The 10,929-nt window shown below is 36.7% G+C and overlaps 1 protein-coding gene across 4 annotated transcripts in view; it reads right to left on the bottom strand.

The window, feature by feature from the left end:
- The window catches only part of MSR1 (macrophage scavenger receptor 1), a 526,719-nt gene that overhangs the window by 365,974 nt on the left and 149,816 nt on the right, over window positions 1–10,929 (bottom strand). The gene's annotated exons all lie outside the window — the stretch shown is intronic.

Here is a 10,929-nt window from a genome sequence, read left to right as displayed (position 1 = left end):
CATGAAGGTGGAGCCTCATAAATGGAATTAACAACCTTATAAAAGAAACCCCAGAGAGCTCTCTTGCCTCTTTGCTGGCCGTGGTGAGGACACAGCAATAAGACGGCCTCTATGAAACAGAAAGTAGACCCCTACCAGACAATGAATCTGCTGACACCTTGCTCTTGGACTTCCCAGCCCCCAGAACTATGAGAAATAAATGCTTGTTGTTTAAGCCAGCCAATTTATGGTATTTCTGTTACAGCAGCCAAACTGACTAAGACAGATGCTGAACTAGTCATTCCCATTTTTGATCACACAAAAAACCTAAAGCACATTTCCACGCCTGTTAAAATAGTTCCAGAAGTTATGATCATCATTTCCAAGAAAAACTAATCCAGACTATTCAAGTCTATATGGCATTTCTAAAGAGAGTATGTTAAACATTAATCGTTTTTTTTCTTTTTTGAAGTTACTTTCTTCTTTTTCAGAATTGAACTGGTCTTTATTTAAATCATATATCTATTTATTATCACTAAACTAAATTGACTTATTTTTTAAGACATAGAAGTGGGGCCCAGAGAGATTTCTTTCCTTGTTTTGCTTTCAATACTAATTTTCTTTTGCTACTAAAGCGTGCTGTTTGCCTTCAAGAGCAAAGGAAGTAAGTTTTGTGGACTCCTGCACTCCTTTATACATAGCGGCAACCTGAGTAAATACAGTAAAGATGCAACTAGAAACCTCACACTTTGGAAGATGACTTTAGTTTACAGAATCTGACTATCTATAGTTCTTAAAACTCTTGGCAGTAAAAATTTCTAGCATCACAAACAATTTTCTATACCCCAGCACTGAGTCCTTCTTCAGGAAAAACATTCTTCCATCAGTATGAAAAATTGTTGCTAAAGAAAAATATTTTTATACCAAGACATGTCTTGTGTTTTTGCTCCTTATCTAATATTCTAGATTTTCTCTTTAAAGACATTTTTCTTTTTGTTACTTGGGAGTTAAATCACTTATGGTTAAAGGCACTTTTAGAGATTTATAAGGTTTAGGATTTTTGATGATGTAGACATTGTATTCAGTTTCTAAAACTTATTGTCCCTGTAAGTCAAGTATATTCAGTCAAACTTTTTTTTCTTTTTTTTTTTTTTTTTTTTTTTTTTTTTTTTTTTTTTTGAGATGGAGTCTTGCTCTGTCACCCAGGCTGGAGTGCAGTGGTGTCATCTCGGCTCACTGCAAGCTCCACCTCCTGGGTTCATGCCATTCTCCTGCCTCAGCCTCCCGAGTAGCTGGGACTACAGGCGCCCGCCACCATGCCCAGCTAATTTTTTGTACTTTTTTTTTGGTAGAGACAGGGTTTCACCATGTTAGCCAGGATGGTCTCGATCTCCTGACCTCGTGATCCACCCACCTCGGCCTCCCAAAGTGCTGAGATTACAGGCATGAGCCACCATGCCTGGCCTAAGTCAAACTTTTAAAACATCCTGGTATTTATATTAGATAATACATCAGAATAAATTCTGAAGATTTTGAAATAGACTATATATTTACATTCTGTATTTTGTAGTTGAATCCATCTTGTTTGGTCCTGGAGCAAAGTGAGACATAATCTTCCCTACATTAAGCATAAATGGCATTCTAAATTCATACCAAACTTATACATGTACTAGTAGCAGTCAAGGAAATATTCCGAACCTATTACACAAAAATTTGTATAAGCTTCAAGATTAATTATGGATTTCTGATACACAAAGCTTGATGTATTTTTGAGTAGGAATACAGATGGAAGTTCCATTTTAGCTCAATTTTACATTTTTCAAGTTTACTTTCTCTCTGATAGCTAACTTAACTTTTCAACAAACAAGCACTGATAGTAAACATGAAAATAGCTGGAAAATTGATTACATTGATCTCTGTGGAACTCACAAAGACTCTCTCTTTGACCAAACTCCAGCCAGGCTCCTCTGGGCCTCCTGTTCCACTAGGCTTTAACTTTGGCCCACAAAGACTTCAACAAACACTAACATCATTTCTAACACCTCCAGGCCACATCCTTAAGATGACCCTAGGCCGCCTTATAGCACTTGTTTGAGAAAATTCAAGGCTGCCAAAAATTTTTCTATTTGTTTCATCCAACACCTGAGGACACAGTTTCTGTCTCCCAGTCTCTCTGGGATGATAAATATATTCTATAATCTCCAGCTAGCAAGCACAGCTGGCCTAACCACAGTCACACTAACCCTTTGTATTTTTTTCACATCTTTGACTCTACCAAACTCATGCTCACCTCCATTCCTATTTACTCCCTTGTTCTCTCTTTAGAATTTCCTGTCACCTCTTTACAAATCAAAGTTGAGTTCAGTCCCCAATGGACTCTTTTTTCTATTGCAATAATTATTAATGATTGAAATCAGTCCTTCCCATTTTTACTAGTGTCCGGCTTTCTCATTGGCAAAATAATTTCTTTATGTAGGATCCAGCACAATGGGAGAAATGAGCCAAACAGCTACCCACAAAGATAGTGTTTTTCAATATTGATTGTATCTAGATGCCACGAAACAATTGGCGTCCCTTATGGGTTCACCCTTTCCAACCTTGGCAATCCATTTTACATTGCCCTGGCTCTGTCTCATTATTGACAGAGAGCTTTTCAAACTGCTGAGCCTCTGTTTGTGTTTCAAATGGAGTTTAAATTAATTTAGCCTTCCTAACTTTCCACAAAAATATCATAGCCTTATGTTACCACAAACCTACACACAGAGACATGCATGTACACACTCATACACTTTCATGAAATACTTCACAAATTGAGATTACCAGCACTCCCAGCCTTCCTACAGGCAATGTCCAGAAGAAATCTCTCATATTGCATACAACAGCAACAATATTAATGGATAATGCATATTTTTCAGGAGAGGATAGAAAATCTGTGAATCATTAAGAAAGCAATGTTAGAAACACAGTGGTTTGGCACCACAATACATTGACTAAGAATAAGAGATGTTGTCAAGAAGTTTATTTTTTACCCTTATATTTATAGGATTAATTCAATGCCAATTGAAATTGCTAGTGAGATGAACTTTTTGTTTTGTTTTGTTTTGTTTGACAGTTCTTTTTTTTTTCTTTTTTTTATTATTATACTTTAAGTTTTAGGGTACATGTGCACAATGTGCAGGTTTGTTACATATGTATCCATGTGCCATGTTGGTGTGCTGCACCCATTAACTCGTCATTTAGCATTAGGTATATCTCCTAATGCTGTCCCTCCCCCCTCGCCCCACCCCACAACCGTCCCAAGAGTGTGATGTTCCCCTTCCTGTGTCCCTGTGTTCTCATTGTTCAATTCCCACCTATGAGTGAGAACATGCGGTGTTTGGTTTTTTGTCCTTGTGATAGTTTACTGAGAATGATGGTTTCCAGTTTCACCCATGTCCCTACAAAGGACATCAACTCATCCTTTTTTATGGCTGCATAGTATTCCATGGTGTATATGTGCCACATTTTCTTAATCCAGTCTATCGTTGTTGGACATTTGGGCTAGTTCCAAGTATTTGCTATTGTGAATAGTGCCACAATAAACATATGTGTGCATGTGTCTTTATAGCAGCATGATTTATAGTCCTTTGGGTATATACCCAGTAATGGAATGGCTGGATCAAATGGTATTTCTAGTTCTAGATCCCTGAGGAATCGCTACACTGACTTCCACAATGGTTGAACTAGTTTACAGTCCCACCAACAGTGTAAAAGTGTTCCTATTTCTCCACATCCTCTCCGGCACCTGATGTTTCCTGACTTTTTAATGATCGCCATTCTAACTGGTGTGAGATGGTATCTCATTGTGGTTTTTACTTGCATTTCTCTGATGGCCAGTGATGATGAGCATTTTTTTCATGTGTTTTTTGTCTGCATAAATGTCTTCTTTTGAGAAGGGTCTGTTCATGTCCTTTGCCCACTTTTTGATGGGGTTGTTTTTTTCTTGTAAATTTGTTTGAGTTCATTGTAGATTCCGGATATTAGCCCTTTGTCAGATGAACAGGTTGTGAAAATTTTCTCCCATTTTGTAGGTTGCCTGTTCACTCTGATGGTAGTTTCTTTTGCTGTGCAGAAGCTCTTTAGTTTAATTAGATCCCATTTGTCAATTTTGGCTTTCATTGCCATTGCTTTTGGTGTTTTAGACATGAGGTCCTTGCCCATGCCTATGTCCTGAATGGTATTGCCTAGGTTTTCTTCTAGGGTTTTTAGGGTTTTAGGTCTAACATGTAAGTCTTTAATCCACCTTGAATTAATTTTTGTATAAGGTGTAAGGAAGGGATCCAGTTTCAGCTTTCTACATATGGCTAGCCAGTTTTCCCAGCACCATTTATTAAATAGGGAATCCTTATCCCATTGTTTGTTTTTGTCAGGTTTGTCAAAGATCAGATAGTTGTAGATATGCAGCATTATTTCTGAGGGCTCTGTTCTGTTCCATTGATCTATGTCTCTGTTTTGGTACCAGTACCATGCTGTTTTGGTTACTGTAGCCTTGTAGTATAGTTTGAAGTCAGGTAGAGTGATGCTTCCAGCTTTGTTCTTTTGGCTTAGGATTGACTTGGTGATGCAGGCTCTTTTTTGGTTCCATATGAACTTTAAAGTAGTTTTTTCCAATTCTGTGAAGAAAGTCATTGGTAGCTTGATCTGGATGGCATTGAATCTATAAATTACCTTGGGCAGTATGGCCATTTTCACGATATTGTTTCTTCCAACCCATGAGTGTCGAATATTCTTCCATTTGTTTCTATCCTCTTTTATTTCACTGAGCAGTGGTTTGTAGTTCTCCTTGAAGAGGTCCTTCACATCCCTCGTAAGTTGGATTCCTAGGTATTTTATTCTCTTTGAAGCAATTGTGAATGGGAGTTCACTCATGATTTCGCTCTCTGTTTGTCTGTGATTGGTGTACAAGAAGGTTTGTGATTTTTGTACATTGATTTTGTATCCTGAGACTTTGCTGAAGTTGCTTATCAGCTTAAGGAGATTTTGGGCTGAGACCATGGGGTTTTCTAGATATACAATCATGTCATCTGCAAACAGGGACAATTTGACTTCCTCTTTTCCTAATTGAATACCCTTTATTTCCTTCTCTTGCCTGATTGCCCTGGCCAGAACTTCCAGCACTATGTTGAATAGGAGTGGTGAGAGAGGGCATCCCTGTCTTGTGCCAGTTTTCAAAGGGAATGCTTCCAGTTTTTGCCCATTCAGTATGATATTGGCTGTGGGTTTGTCATAGATAGCTCTTATTATTTTGAGATATGTCCCATCAATACCTAATTTATTGAGAGTTTTTAGCATGAAGGGTTGTTGAATTTTGTCAAAGGCCTTTTCTGCAAATATTGAGATAATCATGTGGTTTTTGTCTTTGGTTCTGTTTATATGCTGGATTACATTTATTGATTTGCGTATGTTGAACCAGCCTTGCATCCCCAGGATGAAATCCACTTGATCATGGTGGATAACCTTTTTGATGTGCTGCTGCATTCGGTTTGCCAGTATTTTATTGAGGATTTTTGCATCAATGTTCATCAAGGATATTGGTCTGAAATTCTCCTTTTTGGTTGTGTCTCTGCCAGGCCTTGGTATCAGGATGATGCTGGCTTCAAAAAATGTGTTAGGGAGGATTCCCTCTTTTTCTATTGATTGGAATAGTTTCAGAAGGAATGGTACCAGTTCCTCCTTGTACCTCTGGTAGAATTCGGCTGTGAATCCATCAGGTCCTGGACTCTTTTTGGTTGGTAAGCTAATGATTATTGCCACAATTTCAGAGCCTGTTATTGGTCTATTGAGAGATTCAACTTCTTCCTGGTTTAGTCTTGGGAGATTAACTTTTCAATTAAAAAAAATGATGTCACAGTTTATTTACAACAATCGTTCTTTAACAGGAACTATTTACCCCCAGGAGACACTGGACAATGTCTAGAAACATTTTTAGTTGTCACAACCATGGTTAATCCTACTGGCATCTAGCTGGTAGAGGCCAGAGATCCTACTAAATATTCTCTGCTAAATAGTGCCTATAAGAAAGAATTATCTGGTCCAAAATGTTAACAGTTGCCAAGCTTGAGGAATCTTGATTAGAATATGAAGGTCAGAAAAATGACAACACAAATTTTTTAACAGAGAGTAAAAACCTGATGTTCAAATCTAAAAATATTATATTTTTCTAATAACTGAGTGGTATTGATGTAAGAGTTGACAGAAAATTCATTGGATAGTATTGATAAAAACTGAAACTAACATGTAAACTAATGTAATTTGGTCCAATGTTTCTAGTTTGACTGCAAGTACCAGAAACCTTTTAAAAAACAATGCATCTGGGGCATGATCAAAGGAAATTTACAAAGATGTAAATAATAATTTGTGAACAGCAATACTAATAGTATTAACATAAATGGAGCAGAGGATGTCCCTAAATAACCATATAAAATTCAAAGAGAGAATAGACTTAAAAGTTTAAAAATAAATGAAATGCACCTTGCATCGATTATACCTCATTTTCAGTAATTCCTGATCCTCTCACTTTCTTGTCCTCATGGCAAACAATAAGTATAATGATGGACCAGGTGCCATATCCGACCAGGCTCTTCCCCAGAGAGTGCTATCTTTACTTAATGACTTACCCTTTGTACATCCTCCCATCTCCCTATCTACCTCTAATCCATTGATGTTTCACTGTTTGCTACCTCTTCATGTATTAAGATCTTCCAAAAAAAGCTTTTTATTTTATTTATTTATTTATCTGTAATTGACAGATAATAGCTGTGTGTATTTATAAGGTAAAACATGATATTTTGATTTATGTACAGGTTGTAGAAAGTTTCAACTATTGGGAAAAGCTGAGTGTTGGGAGAAGGTGAGACAGGGCTTGCATGTTGACATAATGTAAAAGAGACTTGGAACATGTCCGGGGTCTGGGGTCTAAAACCCCTTGTGGCCTTTGGAACACCAAGCTCTGTGCTAAACGGTTGGAAGGCTACCCTGACACACCATAATATAAGCCCAGGGCATAAAACCCCTTGTGCCTTGGATAGAATCCAGGGCTCAGGCCTCTGGAATGTGGCTAGACTTGCTGGCTCCTTGCTCTTTGCTCTCCCAGGATCAACTGTATCTTGAGTTAAAAGAATCTGCTCTCCATTATCTCAAATAGCAGGGCAAACGCTAAACCATCATAGCTGTAACTCATGTGCTTAATGCAACATGCCCTTTTGACCTCCACATTCTCACTACCTGTTTCTCTGTTGGATTACCAATAAACAGCATGGGCTCCCAGAGCTCGGGGCCTTGGCAGCTTCCATGATTGCGATAGCCCCCGGTCCCACTTTTATCTCTTAAACTGTCTTTACTCAATCTTTTGACTCCGCCAAACTTCGTCGCCCCCAAGACCTGGTGTTGGGTCTGATCACCCCAACATTCAACCACGCAAATTAACATATCTATTACCTCATCCTCTTACCATTTTTTTTTTTTTTGTGGTGAGAATGTTAAAAATATATTTTTCTGGCAATTTTTAAATATGCAATATATTATTAACTGGTCACCACACAGTGCAATAGATTATTGCACTAAAAATTATTCCTGCAGTCTAAATGAACATTCGTACCCTCTGACCAATATCTCCCTTGTCCCTATCCCTTCTCCTCCCCTGCACTTCCCAACCTCTGGTAATCACTTTCCTACTCTCTGTTTCAATGAAATTGACATATTTAGATTCCACATATAAGTGAGATTATATAGTGTTTGTCCTTTTCTCTTACTCCACTTAGCATAATGTTCTCCAGTTTCATCTGTGTTATCAAAAATGAGAGACTTTCCTTTTTTAAGGCTGTATAATATTTCATTGTTTAAAAAAGAATGCCACATTTTTAAAATCTATTTATCTGTTGACAGACACTTAAGTTGCTTCCATACGTTGACTATTGTTAATAATTCTGAAATAAACATGCAAGTACAGGCATCTGTTCCACATACCAATTTCAAGTCTTTTGGATATATATCCTGTAGTGGAATTGCTGAATCATATAGTAATTCTATTTTTAGTTTTTTGGGGAAACTCCAAACTATTTCCCAAAATGGCTGTACTAATTTACATTCTCACTGACAATGTACAAGGGATTCCTTTTCTCCCTTGTTAACACATGTTATCATTCATTTTTCTAAATATGGCCATTCTAACAGGAGTGAGTTGGTATTTCCATGGTTTTAGTTTGCACTTCCATGATGACTACAGATGTTGGGCATCTTTCATATTCCTTTTGGCCATTTGTATCTCTTCTCTTCAATATGTATGGGCTGAGCACAGTGGCTCACACCTGTAATCCCAGCACTTTGGGAGGCCAAGGCGGGCGGATTGCTTGAGCTCAGAGGTTCAAGACTAACCTGGGCAACATGGCAAAACGCCATCTCTACCAAACTACCAAAAAAGAAATACAAAAAATTAGTCAGGCACGAATGGTGGCATGCGCCTGTGGCCGCATCTACTCAGGAGGCTGAGGTGAGAGGATGGATCACTTGAGCCCAGGAGGCAGAGGTTGCAGTGAACCAAGATCACACCACTGCACTCCAGCTTGGGCAACAGAGTGAGATTCCATTTAAAAAAAAAAAAAAGAATAAAGAATAAAGAGAAAATGTCTTTTCAGGTTTTGCCTATTTTTTAATAGTTTGTAGACATGACTAGAGACAGTTTCTTGACAACAGCAGTACTAGAATTGGACCTAAAGTGGTTAGAAATTTTAGAGCCAGATTTTTGGGAAAAGGTGTACCATGTAGAAGATTCATGTTTGCCATATAAAACGGGTTTGTTAAATTTAGACCACTGGTGGAATTTGGGGAGGAAGAAGCTGTTTTTGTGATGTATGGTAAAAAAAAAAATGTCAAATGGTTAATTAAAACAAGGTCACTTTGAACGGTCTAGCATACATTGATATTTTGTTTCTTCATTTAAAGCCTTGCTTAGGAATTTGGGTGTTGAAACCATTTAAGATGGGAGTAAGCTTGACCTGATAGAACACACAAAATAGTTTCTTGTTACACAGAAATTTCATAATGTCAATAGCTGAATCTGTCAGAAAAAGAAATGAAAGAATCTTTAAGTTGCTTTTAGATTGATTTATTGCCACGTTTAAACTAGTTTTACCAGAGAGAATTGTTTTTGCCTCATCAGTGTGACTGAATCAGTGGGCTGGAAAATAAAATTTCTGAGTTCCATTTTTACAATGTGCCAACAAGGAACTTGAATGAGAAACTTTGTCTAACTCCTTTTATACATACAAAAAATTAAATTTTAAAATGTCTAGCTTTCTGTAGTGATTAATGTTTCACTAACTGACCACATCTACTGATTAAAATATAGAGCTGTAATTCACTGAAAAATTCATGAAGATTACATGTCATTTTATAACTGCATTTTAAGTTTCATTTATTTTGCTTTATTTTAGAAACTATAGAAACATGGTAAATGGAGTACCATTTCAATATGTTTTAGTTTACCAAGCAATACATCATGCATTTTGTCATTAAAGCCTTGTAGAATACCTCTAAACTCAATAGCCGTCTCTTCTAAATGTCTTTAATAAACTCACTCTGCTACTCTCTGGGGGGTGAAAATTCTGATCCAAACTCTAAATTCTGATTCTCCTACAAACCTACTAAGTCAATTGATGACTCTGTTTTCACCTGAATCATACATTAAAATCAGAAGCTTCACCAGAAGGTAATGCCCTTAATTTCCATGATCTATCTGAATTGCACACATCCTCTGCCCCATTCTCCTCTGAATCCCACCTGCCCCTGACTTCTCTTCTTACCCTTCATCATTAATATATTTGTCCATGAATGGCTGTTTCTCACTACTATTCATATATATTCTTTCACATTAAAACATATTTAAAAATATACTTTTCTCCAACCTACCACCCCATGACACTCAAACTTACCTAAAACATTGTCCTGACTCACACCTTTGTCTTACCCCACTCATTTCTGGATGTCAAACTATAAAATGATGAACGAAACCAAGCACAATGGCAGTACAGGTCCAAGCATTAAGATCTCAGTGTGTGGACACACACTGAATGCTGGAAGACTACCGTGTTGTTTTTCACATCTTCAATCACAGAATGCAGAATGAAGATATCTGAACAGGCTTCAGAATTTTAAACTCATCTCTCCTCCCTTTATGCCATGGGATAATACCCCTTATCACAAATCATCACCCTTCAGGAATACAGAAATGTACATATATGTATTTAAAGAAATGATAGAAACAGGAAACAGATTTTGTGGGTAAGTAGAAAGCCAGGCTCTGAATCCACAGTTCTTGCACATTATTTTTTCAATGACCCTTTCACTCCCATTTTATAAAAAACTGCTCAGAATAACAGTAATAATAATATCTTACTGTAAAAAGCAGCTGTATAAATAAATAACAATAATTATATTCCATAACTGTAATCTTATTACAGAAAGTATTGTAAATAAACTATACATACAGCCGTAATATTACAGAGCAAATATTGTGCTATTGCAATGTTAGGTACAATGCGCTCCTAGATACAAACTAAAATGTAACTGCATTTTAATACTGTAGCACTTATTAAGAATTATGGAAACTCAGTAGATGAAATACTGTTTTAATATACCATTTAAAATGTTAATAGTATTTCATTTTAAATGATGGAATCATTACTTATGAGCATAATAATCCGAATTATATCCAGAAATGCATTTTAGACAAGTTTTAATGATGTGTTTTAAAAAATTTACTGAATATAGAATAACTAAGTTTTCAGCACTTTCAATAATTTACTAGTGATGTAATTTTTCAAGTTGTTTACTCATAATAAATTTAAGTATGTATGCAAGAGATGCATTTATCTAAAAATCACATGATACAAGAAAAGGAAGAACGTGACAAAT

This window comes from Symphalangus syndactylus, chromosome 1 (assembly GCF_028878055.3).
Source record: "Symphalangus syndactylus isolate Jambi chromosome 1, NHGRI_mSymSyn1-v2.1_pri, whole genome shotgun sequence".
NCBI classification, from domain to species: domain Eukaryota; kingdom Metazoa; phylum Chordata; class Mammalia; order Primates; family Hylobatidae; genus Symphalangus; species Symphalangus syndactylus.
Note: the sequence above shows the minus strand (reverse complement) of the source record. Positions and strands in the feature narration are given on the sequence as shown.